General features: G+C 36.7%; 1 long non-coding RNA gene across 1 annotated transcript; it reads left to right on the top strand.

The window, feature by feature from the left end:
• The first annotated feature begins 260 nt into the window (after positions 1-260).
• Positions 261-3,061, top strand: LOC147840758 (uncharacterized). The gene is made up of 4 exons (XR_015507209.1): positions 261-309; positions 782-1,095; positions 1,251-1,728; positions 1,825-3,061. It is a non-coding gene; the product is annotated as an uncharacterized LOC147840758 (long non-coding RNA).
• Positions 3,062-13,256: the final 10,195 nt, after the last annotated feature.

The raw sequence follows: 13,256 nt of genomic DNA, 5'->3' as shown, positions 1-13,256 counted from the left end.
ATTTGCTTCTGCGTTTGGAGGGGTGGTCCTTCACTGATGATGTCAGTTTGGTGGTTCAGTCACAATATTCCTAGCCACACCCCTCTTACTGTTAGTTTGCTTTGAGGGAATGGTGCACAAAAACAAAGCTCCGCCCCCTACTCAATATTTAGTTTTAGTTTGAAACGCAACAACATACTAAAATGAAAGGTCTGATGATGTCAGTTTGACGCTTAAGCCACAATATTCTTAGCCACGCCCATCTTACCATTAGTTTGCTATGAGGGAATGGTGCACAAAAACAAAGCTCCGCCCCCTACTCAATATTCAGTTTTAGTTTGAAACGCAACAACTTACTGAAATGAAAAGTCTGATGATGTCAGTTTGATGCTAAAGCCACAATATTCTTAGCCACGCCCATCTTACCATTAGTTTGCTATGAGGGAATAGTGCACAAAAACAAAGCTCCGCCCCCTACTCAATATTTAGTTTTAGTTTGAAATACATCAACATACTGAAATGAAAGGTCTGATGATGTCAGTTTGACGCTTAAGCCACAAAATTCTTAGCCACGCCCATCTTACCATTAGTTTGCTATGAGGGAATAGTGGACAAAAACAAAGCTCCGCCCCCTACTCAATATTCTGTTTTAGTTTGAACCATCATCATACTGAAATGTAAAGTCTGATGATGTCAGTTTGACGCTTAAGCCACAATATTCTCAGCCACGCCCATCTTACCGTTAGTTTGCTGTGATGGAATGTTGTTCAAAAGAAAGCCCCGCCCCATACTCAATATACAGTTTCAGTTTGAAATACATCAACATACTAAAATAAGTCTGATGATAGCAGTTTGATGCTTGATGCACAATATTCTTAGCCACGCCCCTCTTTCAAATAGTTTGCTATGAGGAAATGATGTGCAAGAGAAAGCTCATCCCCCCACTCAATATTCAGTTTCAGTTTGAAATACATCAACATACTGAAATGTAAAGTGATGATGTCAGTCTGATGCTTAAGCCACAATATTCTTAGCCATGCCCCTCTTACAATTAGCTTGCTATGAAGGAGTGTTGCACAAAAGAAAGCACCGCCCCCTACTCAATATTCAGTTTCAGTTTGACACGCATCAACACACTCAAATAAGTCTAATGATGTCAGTTTGACGCTTAAGCCATAATATTTTTAGCCCCACCCCTCTTACCGTTAGTTTGCTGTGAGGGAATGTTGTGCAAAAGAAAGCCCCGCCCCCTACTCAATATTCAGTTTCAGTTTTTAATACATCAGCATACTAAAATGAAAAGTCTTATGATGTCAATTTGACTTTCATAGTACTTGTTTTTTTCCTACTTTAGAGGTCAACGGTTACCGGTTTTGATCATTCTTCAAAATATCTACTTCACTATTCAACACAAAGAAAAATCTAAAATTCACTTGAGTAATGGATGAGTAAATGGGGAGTACATTTTCATTTTAGGGTGAACTATCCCTTTAAGGTTTAGCCTGTGCTATACTTTTGCAGTTACGGATGTTGGTGTTACTAGTGAGTGAGTTTTCAGCATTTTTCAAAATATCTTCCTTGGTGTTCAACAGAAGAAAGAAACTTAAAAAGCTTTATAACCACTTGAGGGTGAGAAAATAGTGAGTAAATGTTCATTTCTGGGTGAGCTAACTAGTGAAGCTTATCTCTTTTCAAACCTTTACACATTTCAAACCTGCAATAAACACAAAAGAAGATATTTTGAAAAATGTTGGAAACCTGTAACTATTGGCTTTCACAGTAATTGGTTTTCCAACTATGGATGTCAATGGTAACCGGTTTTCAGCATTCTTCTACAAAAGAAAGAAAATTATGAAAGTTTATAATCATTTGAGGGTGAGAAAATAATGAGTAAATGTTCATCTTTGTGAACTAACTAGTGAAACTTTACTCATTTCAAATCTTTACTCATTTCAAACCTGCTATTAACAAAAGAGGATAGTTTGAAAAATGTTGCAAACCTGTAACCTTTGACTTCCACAGCATTTTGTTTTCCTATAAGTTTCTTCTGCTAAACACAAAAGAAGATATTTTGAAAAATGTTGCAAACCTGTAACCATTGGCTTCAAAAGTATTTGGTTTTCCTACAGTAGAAGTCAATGGTGACCGGTTATCATCATTGCTAAAAATATCTACTTGCAACACACTAAAGAAAATCAAAAAGCCACCTGAGGCTGAGTGAATAGTGAGTTGTTGTTTTTTTCATTTTGGGATGAACTATCCCTTAAAAGTTTAGTCTGTGATATACTTTGCGGGTAGGGATGTTGTTTTTACTAGCGAGTGAGTTTTAACATTCTTCAAAATATCTTCTTTTGTGTTCAAAAGAAACTTATAAAGCTTTATAGCCACTTGAGGGTGAGAAAATAATGAGTAAATGTTCATTTTTGGGTGAACTAACTAGTGAAACTTTTGTCATCTAAAACCTTTACTCATTCCAAACCTGCTATAAACACAAAAGAAGATAGTTTGAAAAATGTTGGAAACCTGTAACTATTAACTTCCATACTATTTTTTTTCAACAATGGAAGTCATTGGTTACCGGTTTTCAGCATTCTTCAACAAAAGAGAGAAAATCATAAAAGTTTATAATCATTTGAGGATTAGAAAATAATGAGTAAATGTTTATTTTTGTGAACTAACTAGTGAAACTTTACTCATTTCAAACCTTTACTCATTTCCAACCTGCTATAAACAAAAGAAGGTAGTTTGAAAAATGTTGCAAACCTGTAACCATTGACTTCCAAAGCATTTTGTTTTCCTATAAGTTTCTTCTGCTAAAAACAAAAGAAGATAGTTTGAAAAATGTTGCAAACCTGTAACCATTGACTTCCAAAGCATTTTATTTTCTTATAAGTTTCTTCTGCTAAACACAAAAGAAGATAGTTTGAAAAATGTTGCAAACCTGTAACCATTGACTTCCAAAGCATTTTGTTTTCCTATAAGTTTCTTCTGCTAAACACAGAAGAAGATAGTTTGAAAAATGTTGGAAACCTGTAACCATTGACTTCCAAAGCATTTTGTTTTCCTATAAGTTTCTTCTGCTAAACACAAAAGAATATAGTTTGAAAAATGTTGGAAACCTGTAACCATTGACTTCCATAGTATTTGTTTTTTTCAACGGTAAAAGTCAATGGTTACCGGTTTTTAGCATTCTTCAAAGTATCTTCTTTAGTCTTCAACACAATACAGAAAATCAAATGAGGGAGAGTAAATAGTGAGTAAATTGTTTTGGTGAACTATCCCTTTAAGCTTTAGTCTGTGCTATACCTTTGCAGGCAGGGATGTTGGGTTTACTAGCGAGTGAGTGAACCCTGCTGTGGTCATTTGACTAAACAAACAGATCTGCTGGCCAGCCTCCTCTCCGTCTGGGACCCCGGAGACTGCAGCTTTAGCTCCATCCCTCCCTCTCGCAGCTGTACGAGAGACCACTACTAAACGCCAGAGAATTGGACACTGTTGCTCACACGTACAGAGACGCAGACGAGGAGAGAAGTTAGCAAGAAGAGGCTTTTCCTAGACATGCTTTAAATCCAACGTAAAGGTAAGAGATGGGACTTTACTCTCCTTCAGTTTTTGAACCGAGAGTTTTACTCCATGATGCTTTTAGTTTATTTTCTCAGTGAACGAGTTCCAGGATTAAACAGTAAAAGCAATGATGTGAAATTTAGAGGAGTTAGATTGAACTTGTCGTAACTCTTTGGGTGTTTGTACAGTGTTCAGCATATTTGAGTTCACCCCTCACACATCTATCTTTTAACTGTATATAGACCATTTTCATGGGTGTAAACAAACACAATGGTCCCAACGTATTTCCTTTTGTACATTTTTAATTCAGCTTCCGAGAGTCCAAAAAGAGCCACATATTGGCAACTAATGTTATGATAGCTGTTTTAACATTATGTTATGATTGAATTTCCTCTTGGAACAGTTATGAAATGTTCATGGACCAATGACATGACCACATTGAAATGGTCTATAGCAGGGGTGTCCAAAGTCGGTCCTGTCCTGCTGACTTTAGCTCCAACTTGCTTCAACAAACCTGCCTGAAAGTTTCTAGTATACCTAGTAAGAGCTTGGTTAGCTGGTTCGGGTGTGTTTGATTAGGGTTGGAGCTAAACTGTCCAGGACATTGGCCCTTTAGGACTGAGTGTGGACACCCCTGGTTTATAGGATGCTTTAGAGTAGTACAGTATGTGTGTTTTTTAAGACCCTTTTATACAGCTTAAAGTGACATTTAAAGGCTTAACTAGGTTAATTAGGTTAACTAGGGTAATTAGGCAAGTTATTGTATAACGATGGTTTGTTCTGTAGACTTTAGGGAAAAAATAGCTTAAAGAGGCTAATAATTTTGACCTTAAAATGGTTCATAAAAAATTTAAAACTTCTTTTAATCTAGCCGAAATAAAACAAATAGGACTTTCTCCGGAAGAAAAAATATTATCAGACATACTGTGTAAATTTCCTTGCTCTGTTAAACATCATTTGGGAAATATTTACAAAAGAAAAAAATTAAAGGGGGCTAATAATTCTGACTTCATCTGTTTATATATAAACTTAGTCCCTTTATTAATCCGGGGTCGCCACAGCAGAGTGAACCGCCAATTTATCCAGCAAGTTTTTACATGGCGGATGCCCTTCCAGCCGCAACCCATCTCGGGGAATATATATACTTTAAATACTATACAAACAATACACGTATCTTATGTAAAACAGAAATAATATTGTGCAAAAGAGATATTTTAAGGTTGAAAAAGTAAGTAGTGTGACATGACTGTGGTAAATTCACAGGTAAACCTTATTGAGTTCTTGTAAGATAGAGTTTAAGTGGTGATAATGGAGAAAATAGTGTTTCTACAGGTGGTTTGTTTGTTGTGACACTGAGAAATGCACAATGTTTTTATAGAGATACAGAGTGATTGTATGTACATTTATTGTCTAAATTCACTGAGTAAAGGAGGGTATATAATTTTTACTAGGGGAGTATTCATTTTGGCTGTGTAATGTGTATTTCATCCAGATGTTAGCTCAGATGTTTAGTTTTTTTTAAAGAAAGATTTATCCCATCTTAAAGAATTTGAAGCCTTTTTGTTCTGCTTTTGTTTGTTTAGCATCGATCTCTGCTGTTTATTTGTGTGTTAAACGTGTTGCATTTGACCGAGAATGTGCCGAGAGCAAACAGATCTGCGCCTTACAGTCTGTTTAAACACTTTTAACACTCTCGTCTTCACTGCAGAGGCTTTACAGATGTGTGTTTTCTTGTGAGGCATTGTAACGTGCTGTTGTGGTGGTTTGTTTGAGCTCTTCTGCTGTCATTGAAACTCTCGCTGCCTTTTCTCTAGTAGTTGTGTTTGTGTCGTAAAACACAACATTTAAAGAATTCCAGAATCTATATAATCCATTAAATCTAAATAACTAACAAACCAGACTGGTAATCTAACTGTACAAACTATACATATACTTTAGATACTTAACTATACACGTAATCTAAGACAAACTATACAAGCACTTAATGCAAAACAGAATAATATTGTGCAGAAGAGATAGTGTAAGGTTGAAAAAGTAAGCAGTGCGACATGATTTGCGGTAAATTCACATGTAAACCTAATTGAGTGCTTGTAAGGTAGAGTTTAAGTGGTGGAATTGGAGAAAAGAGTGTTTCCACAGGTGGTTTGTCAAACCCACTCACCAGTGTGAGGGACATTCAGAAATGCGCAATGTTTTTATAGAGATACAGAGTGACTGTATGTACATTTATTGTCTATATTTAATGAGAAATCGTTCAAATGTAATCTTTAATGTGGGTGTATTCAGTTTGGCTGTGTACTGTTTATTTCATCCAGATGTTGCCTGCGATGTTTAGTTTTTTTTAAAGAAAGATTTATCCCATCTTAAAGAATTTGAAGCATTTTTTGTTCAGCTTTTGTTGGTGAAGCATCGATCTCTGCTGTTTATTTGTGTGTTAAACGTGTTGCATTTGACCGAGAATGTGCCGAGAGCAAACAGATCTGCGCCTTACAGTCAGTGTTTGAACACCTTTAACACTCTCGTCAACACTGGAGAGGCTTTACAGATGTGTGTTTTCTTGTGAGGCATTGTAACGTGCTGTTGTGGTGGTTTGTTTGAGCTCTTCTGCTGTCATTGAAACTCTCGCTGCCTTTTCTCTAGTAGTTGTGTTTGTGTCGTAAAACACAACATTTAAAGGCTGAGAAAATTCCAGAATCTATATAATCTATTAAATCTAAATAACTAACATACCAGACTGGTAATCTAACTATGCATATACTATAAATACTTATTTATAAATAAGACAAACTATACAAGCAATTTATGCAAAACAGAATAATATTGTGCAGAAGAGATATTTTAAGGTTGAATAAGTAAGCAGTGCAACAGGATTTGTAGTAAATTTACTGGTAAACCTCACTGAGTGCTTGTAAGGTAAAGTTTAAGTGGTGGAATTGGAGAAAAGAGTGTTTCGACAGGTGGTTTGTCAACCCCACTCACCAGTGCGAGGGACATTCAGAAATGCGCAATATTTTTATAGAGATACAGAGTGATTTTGTTTGAGCTTTTCTGCTGTCATTGAAACTCTCGCTGGCTTTTCTCTAGTAGTAGTGTGTGTGTTTGTGTCGTAAAACAGCATTTAAAGGCTGAGAGAATTCCAGAATCTGGTTGTTTATATTCATGATTTTATTATAATTTTTTAAAATCTATTTTAAGGTCAATATTATTAGTCACCTCAAACAATACTGTTTATGATTGTCTACAGAACAAACCACTGTTATACAATGGCTTGCCTAATTACCCTAATTACCCTAGTTAAGACTTTAAATGTCACTTTAAGCTGAATACTAGTATTTTGAAAAATATGTAGTCTAATATTATGTGCTGTCATCATGGCAAAGATAAAATAATAGTTATTAGAAATGAGTTATTAAAACTATTATGATTAGAAATGTGTTGAAACAAAATCTCTCTGGTAAACAGAAATTTTGGGAAAAAATAATCAGGGGGAGAATAATTCTGACTTCAACTGTATATAATCAATGAAGAAGTTAATTGAAAAGCTCAAGACAGCTTTAAGAAACCAAACGCTGTGTGTTTGGTGATTCCCGTGGGCTCTCAGGGGTCTCAGCCGGACCCTGTTCGCGAGCTCCGCTCATCCGCTGCTAATGGGGAGCAGATTTTTCCCGGGACTGGTATGCGAACCAGATGAGGGGGTCAGGAAACAGCTGGTGACGCAGTGCTCGGTCCGTCCCTCTATCACAGATCCAGCACACACTCACGTCTTACTCACACGCCTGACTAATAACAGAGCGTTCCTGAAGAACAGCACAGAAACTCCTTACCACACGCACAACAATGAAGCACATGAGTAACGGGACTTTTAGAGGACGCCGTGCCATGAAGGTTCTGCACCACAGCGTTACACTGAAAAACATGATTCATTGGATTTACTCAACTGTTTTAGGGTGAGTGGTTGCAAATGATTTATACGGGCTGAAATCAAACAAACAAGTTAAATTTAGTAATGTTCAACACTGTTTGTTTAAATTCAGCCCATATAAATAGCTTGCAACCACTTACCTTAAAAACTTTTGTTAAATTCATTCATTCATTTTCCTTCAACTTGGTCCTTATTCATCAGGGGTCACCACAGCGGAATGAACCACTAACTTATCTAGCATATGTTTTACACAGAAAGCCATTCTGGCTGCAACCCAATACTGGAAAACATTCATACACACTCATTCACACACACACACACACACACACACACTACGGACTATTTAGTTTATTCAATTCTCCTAGAGCGCATGTGTTTGGACTGTGGGGGAAACCGGAGCACCCGGAGGAAACTCACGCCAACACGGGGAGAACATGCAAACTCCACACAGAAATGCCAACTGGTCCATCCGAGACTCGAATCAGCAACCTTCTTGCTGTGAGGCGACAGTGCTAACCACTAAGCCAGCTTTGGTAAATCCAATGAATCATTTTTTGTTTCGGTGTCGCAGCATCAGCTGTTGAACATCTGTTTGATCTACAGACCAGACCCAGAGAAATATTTACAATAATAGTCCTGCGCTTAAGATTAATGTCTGTGCCGATGAAGCACAGCACACTCTGACTTCTACATATGGCTGATGGAAATTCATTCATTCATTTTCTTTTCGACTTAGTCCTATTATTACTCTGGGGTCGCCACAGCGGAATGAACCGCCAACTTATCCTGCATATTTTACTCAGCAGATGCCCTTCCAGCTGCAACCCATCTCGGGTGGAAATATAAATGCAAAATGTGCAATACGATACCTTGTTTATCACTCACAAAAATAATAATCACAATCAAGTTTATCATTAACTGTTTGTGATCTTTTGATTTGATTTAATTTCTTATTAAATTAAGTATAAATACAGTTGAGGTCTGAATTATTTGACCCCCTGTATATATTTTCCTCAATTTCTGTAAAATGGAAAGAGGATTTCTTCAACACATTTCTAATCATAGTTTTAATAACTCATTTCTAATAACTGATTTATTTTATCTTTGATGATGACCGCACATGATATTTGACTAGACATTTTTCAGGATACCAGTATTCAGCTTATAGTGACATTTAAAGCCTTAACTAGTGTAATTAGGCAAGTCAATGTATAACAGTGGTTTGTTCTGTAGACAATCGAAAACAAAATAGCTTAAAGGGGATAATAATATTGAGCTTAAAATGTTTTTAAACACATAAAAAAACTGCTTTTATTCCAGCCGATATAGAAATATTTGAAAAAGGACAAAAAGGAGGGCAAATCATATAGACTTCAACTTTAAGGGAGAACCCTTATTTATGTTTTTACTGCACAGATTGTCTTTGTAGTAGATGGTTTTTACATTTTTATCAACAACTTAAGAAATATGACATCCAGCCCAAAGTCTTAAATTTAAAACAATCATGCAGTAAAAAAATCTGTTTTTTTTTTGTCATTCATTTGATCACAGTGGCACAGTATTTAGTGCTGTCGCCTCACAGAAAGAAGGTCACTGGTTTGAGTCTCGGCTGGGGCAGTTGGCGTTTCTGTGTGGAGTTTGCATGTTCTCCCTACGTTCACGTGGGTTTTCTCCGGATGCTCCGCTTTCCCCCACAGTACAAAGACAAGCGATACAGGTGAATTGGGTACTCTAAATTGTCCTTATAGTGTATGTGTGAATGAGTGTGTATGGATGTTTCCCAGAAATGGTTTGCAGCTGGAAGCGTATCTGCTGCGTAAAACATGTGCTGGATAATTTGGCGGTTCATTCTGATTTGGTGATCCCAGATTAATAAAGGGACTAAGCCGAAAAGAAAATGAATATAATATAATATAATATAATATAATATAATATAATATAATATAATATAATATAATATAATATAATATAATATAATATCATATAATATCATATCATATAATATCATATAAAAGTTTATTAAAAAATACAAGAGATTTATTTTATTACATATAAAAATGCATTTATTTATTTATGTTTTTATTTATTTTGCAGTCATTTATTTGTATTTGTAAATTCTGTGTGAATTGTTTAATAATCTAAAAATCAATTTGTTTTAGTCTATTTTTACAAAATGTTTATAAAACATTTTATTCAGTTTGTTTTTAATGTTATTTATTGGTTTGCGATTTATTTATTGGTTTATCAATATTTATTTGGCTCTGTATATTTGTACTCTTTAAAATTGACAGGATTGTTTAAGTGAAATTAAAAACATAAACTACTAATACTTATTTTCATATTTTTTTACATTTATTTGTTTACTTAAAGTTAGTAAAGGCACTAATTAATAAGCTTGTGGACTGGATCAACTTTTGCCATGGTAAAAACATGGTTTCATATGTTTTAAAAAAATGTTGATGGTCTGTGTGGAGTTTGCATGGTCTCCCTATGTTGGTGTGGGTTTCCTCTAGGTGAATTGAATAAACTAAATTGGCCGTAGTATGTTAATGTGAATATGAGAGTGTATGGGTGTTTCCCAGTACTGGGTTGCAGCCAGATGGGCGCTGCTTAAAACATATGCTGGATAAGTTGACGGTTCATTCCGCTGTGGCGACCCCTGATAAATAAGGGACTAAGCTGATGGAAAATTAATGAATAAGAGTCATCGTGAACCTGGAAGTTGATGAGATTTTTATTTCAGGGTGTTAATATATTTCCAACTAAAACAGAATATTGATTAGGGGGCGGGGCTTTCCTTTGCGCATAAATTAAGTATAAGAGCAGTGTGTGTTCTAGTGAATTAACTTGCACATATTAATTATTAAGCTTAAGAAAAATAATGAGAGCTAGCAAAATAAACACTGTAAGTAAAAAAAAAATCAGCAGAGGTGGACATGGACACATCAACACTTTACTTTGCAGCTAAATATCAACAAACACTCATACATACTTGCCAATACACACACACACAGTGTCCTGAAGAGAGCTAGTCTTCTAATATAGGTCTAATAATATTTTCTTTGGTGCGCTAAGCCGGCTGAACCCGACACTGTCTCCATGTGTCTGTGTTTGTGCTGGACTGAGTGCAGAGAGACAGACAGAACTGAGGCTTATTTAGATTGATGAAGACGGCCTCATCTGTCTCTCTTTCTGCATTCTTGTAGTAGTCGTTGGTCATCGTTATTTCTGCTGCTGTAATCTTAGCGGTCATTAACCGCAGGATGCAGCAAATTAAACACACACTCGAGTCGATGAGGGAATTACTTTACACCGCTGACAGATGAAACACTTCTGCTCCAGTCAAAAAACAATGACGCTCAGGTAGTACGGAGTTTAGCTTTGCATGGATAGGATTTTTCTGGACATTTACTACTGTAAAGCAGTAGGTCTTAGAACATGGTTCAGTAATAATGACCAGTTTTTTGGACAGTTAACAAGGGAATAAAGCTAAAATTAGCTATTTTTACACTGTTTTACCATGGTAAATATTGAAAGTTTTAGTAAATAAATGAATTAATAGACATTTCATTCAAATTTATAAAATGGATTTTAAAATAAGTATATATGTATATATACAACACTTCTGTCTGGTTCTTGAATCTGATTGGCTGGTGGCCATGAGAACTGGTTCTTGAATCTGATTGGCTGGTGGCCATGAGAACTGTAGCAGTGCGATATGGCTGTATATCAGCACTGGTGGGACGCTAAGGTACGCAAAGCACGCCTCCCACCAGTGCTAATATACAGTCATATCGCACTGCTACTCGTGCGATATGGCGTTTATGCAACAGTTCGACGGCACAATCGTGCATATAAAAAAGAAAATCAAACACGGAGAGTGTTTGTGTGTGTTTCTGGTCTTACACTCATCATCTCTCCATCACCGCAGGAATGCTACAGCCACTTCCTCATCCTTCGTTTCCTCTCCTTCTTCTTCTTCTCCTTCTTCTCCTCTGTGGCTCTGCTAGAGTCCTTGTTTGAGCTGTAATGGTTTAAAGCTGCGGGTTTCTCTCTGCGTGTGTCTGATGTGGGGTTGTTAGACGGCTTGGTTAGACAGGATGGGGTTTGGGTTGATGAGTTGATGTTTTTGACTGCATTTTTGTTCAGAGTCATTCTGGTTTGGCTTGTCGTGTCATTGTTTATCAGCGGTGTTTACTAAGACGAGCTTCTCTGTGTTTATACTATCAGTTGGTGTTCTGAACAGGGTATTTTTAAGTAAGTTGAACTTTTATCAACTGCTAGACCATGACACAAACACAAAAATCACATCTACACACATGTAGAGCACAGAGGCTCTGTTTACTCCTGGAACTACGGTGCGGATTCATCAATCCACTCACAAACAGACCAAGCTGCTACACTCCTAAGTCAAGTTTTTTAAAGGGATAGTTCACCCGAAAATGATAATTCTGTCATCATTTACTCACCCTTTAATTGTTTCAAACATTTAGCAAGAGTGTTTAGCAGCATTTAGCATTTAAGGGAGAGTAAAAAAGATGGATAGATGGAGGAAGAGTAAGAAAGATGGATGGATGGATAGGTAGGTAGGTAGTTGATAGATAGATAGATAGATAGATAGATAGATAGATAGATAGATAGATAGATAGATAGATAGATAGATAGATAGATAGATAGATAGATAGATAGATGGATGGATGGATGGATGGATGGATGGATGGATGGATGGATGGATGGATGGATGGATTGATGGACAGGTGAAAAGCTGGATAGGTGGATGGATGAAGTGTTAGAAAGGTGGAGTGAAAGATTGACTGAGAGGAAAAGTTAGATAGATGGGTGGATGGATGAATAGTTAGAATGATGGATGGACTGATAAAAGATAGATAGAATGGATGGAGAAATAGTTTGAAAGGTGGATGAATGGATGGATGGATGGATGGATGGATGGATGGACGGATGGATGGATGGATGAAGAGTTAGAAAGATAAATGTATAGACAGATGAAAAGTTTGAAAAAATGATGGATTGACAGATTGATGGACAGATGAAAGGCTGGATGGGTGGATGGATGGATGGATGGATGGATGGATGGATGGATGGATGGATGGATGGATGAAGAGTTAGAGAAGTGGATGTTAAAGAAGTGGAGTTAGAAAGGAGGCTGGATAGAGGAAGAGTTAAAAAGATGGATGGATGGATGGATGGATGGATGGATAGATAGAGAGTTATAAAGGTGGATGTATGGATGGATGGAGAGTTAAAAAGATGGATGGATGGATGGATGGAGAGTAAGAAATGATGGCTAGAGGAAGAGTTTGAAAGATGAATGGATAGCTGGATGGTTGGATGGATGGATGGATGGATGAAGGAAGAGTTTAAAAAGTGAATGGATAGCTAGATGGATAGATCATTGGAGAGTTAGAAAGGTGGATGGATGGATGGATGAAGAGTAAGAAAGATAGATAGATTGATGCATGAATGGATGAAGAGTTAAAAAGGTGTGTGGGTGGGTGGAAGGCTGGCTGGATGGATGGATGGATGGATGGATAGATGAAGAGTTAGAAATGTGAATGATGGATGGATGAAGAGTAAGAAAAATGAATGGATAGATGGATGGATGGATGCATGGATCGTTAAAAAGATGGATGGATGGATGAAGAGTTAGAAATGTGGATAATGGATGGATGGATGGATGAATGGATAGATGGGTGGTTGGATGGATGGATGGATGGATGAAGAGTTAGAAAGGTGGATGGATTGATGGATGAAGCATTAGGTAGATTGATAG

This window comes from Danio rerio, chromosome 14 (assembly GCF_052040795.2).
Source record: "Danio rerio strain M-AB ecotype USA chromosome 14, GRCz13ab, whole genome shotgun sequence".
Lineage (NCBI taxonomy): Eukaryota > Metazoa > Chordata > Actinopteri > Cypriniformes > Danionidae > Danio > Danio rerio.
This window is presented reverse-complemented; position numbering and strand designations above follow the sequence as displayed.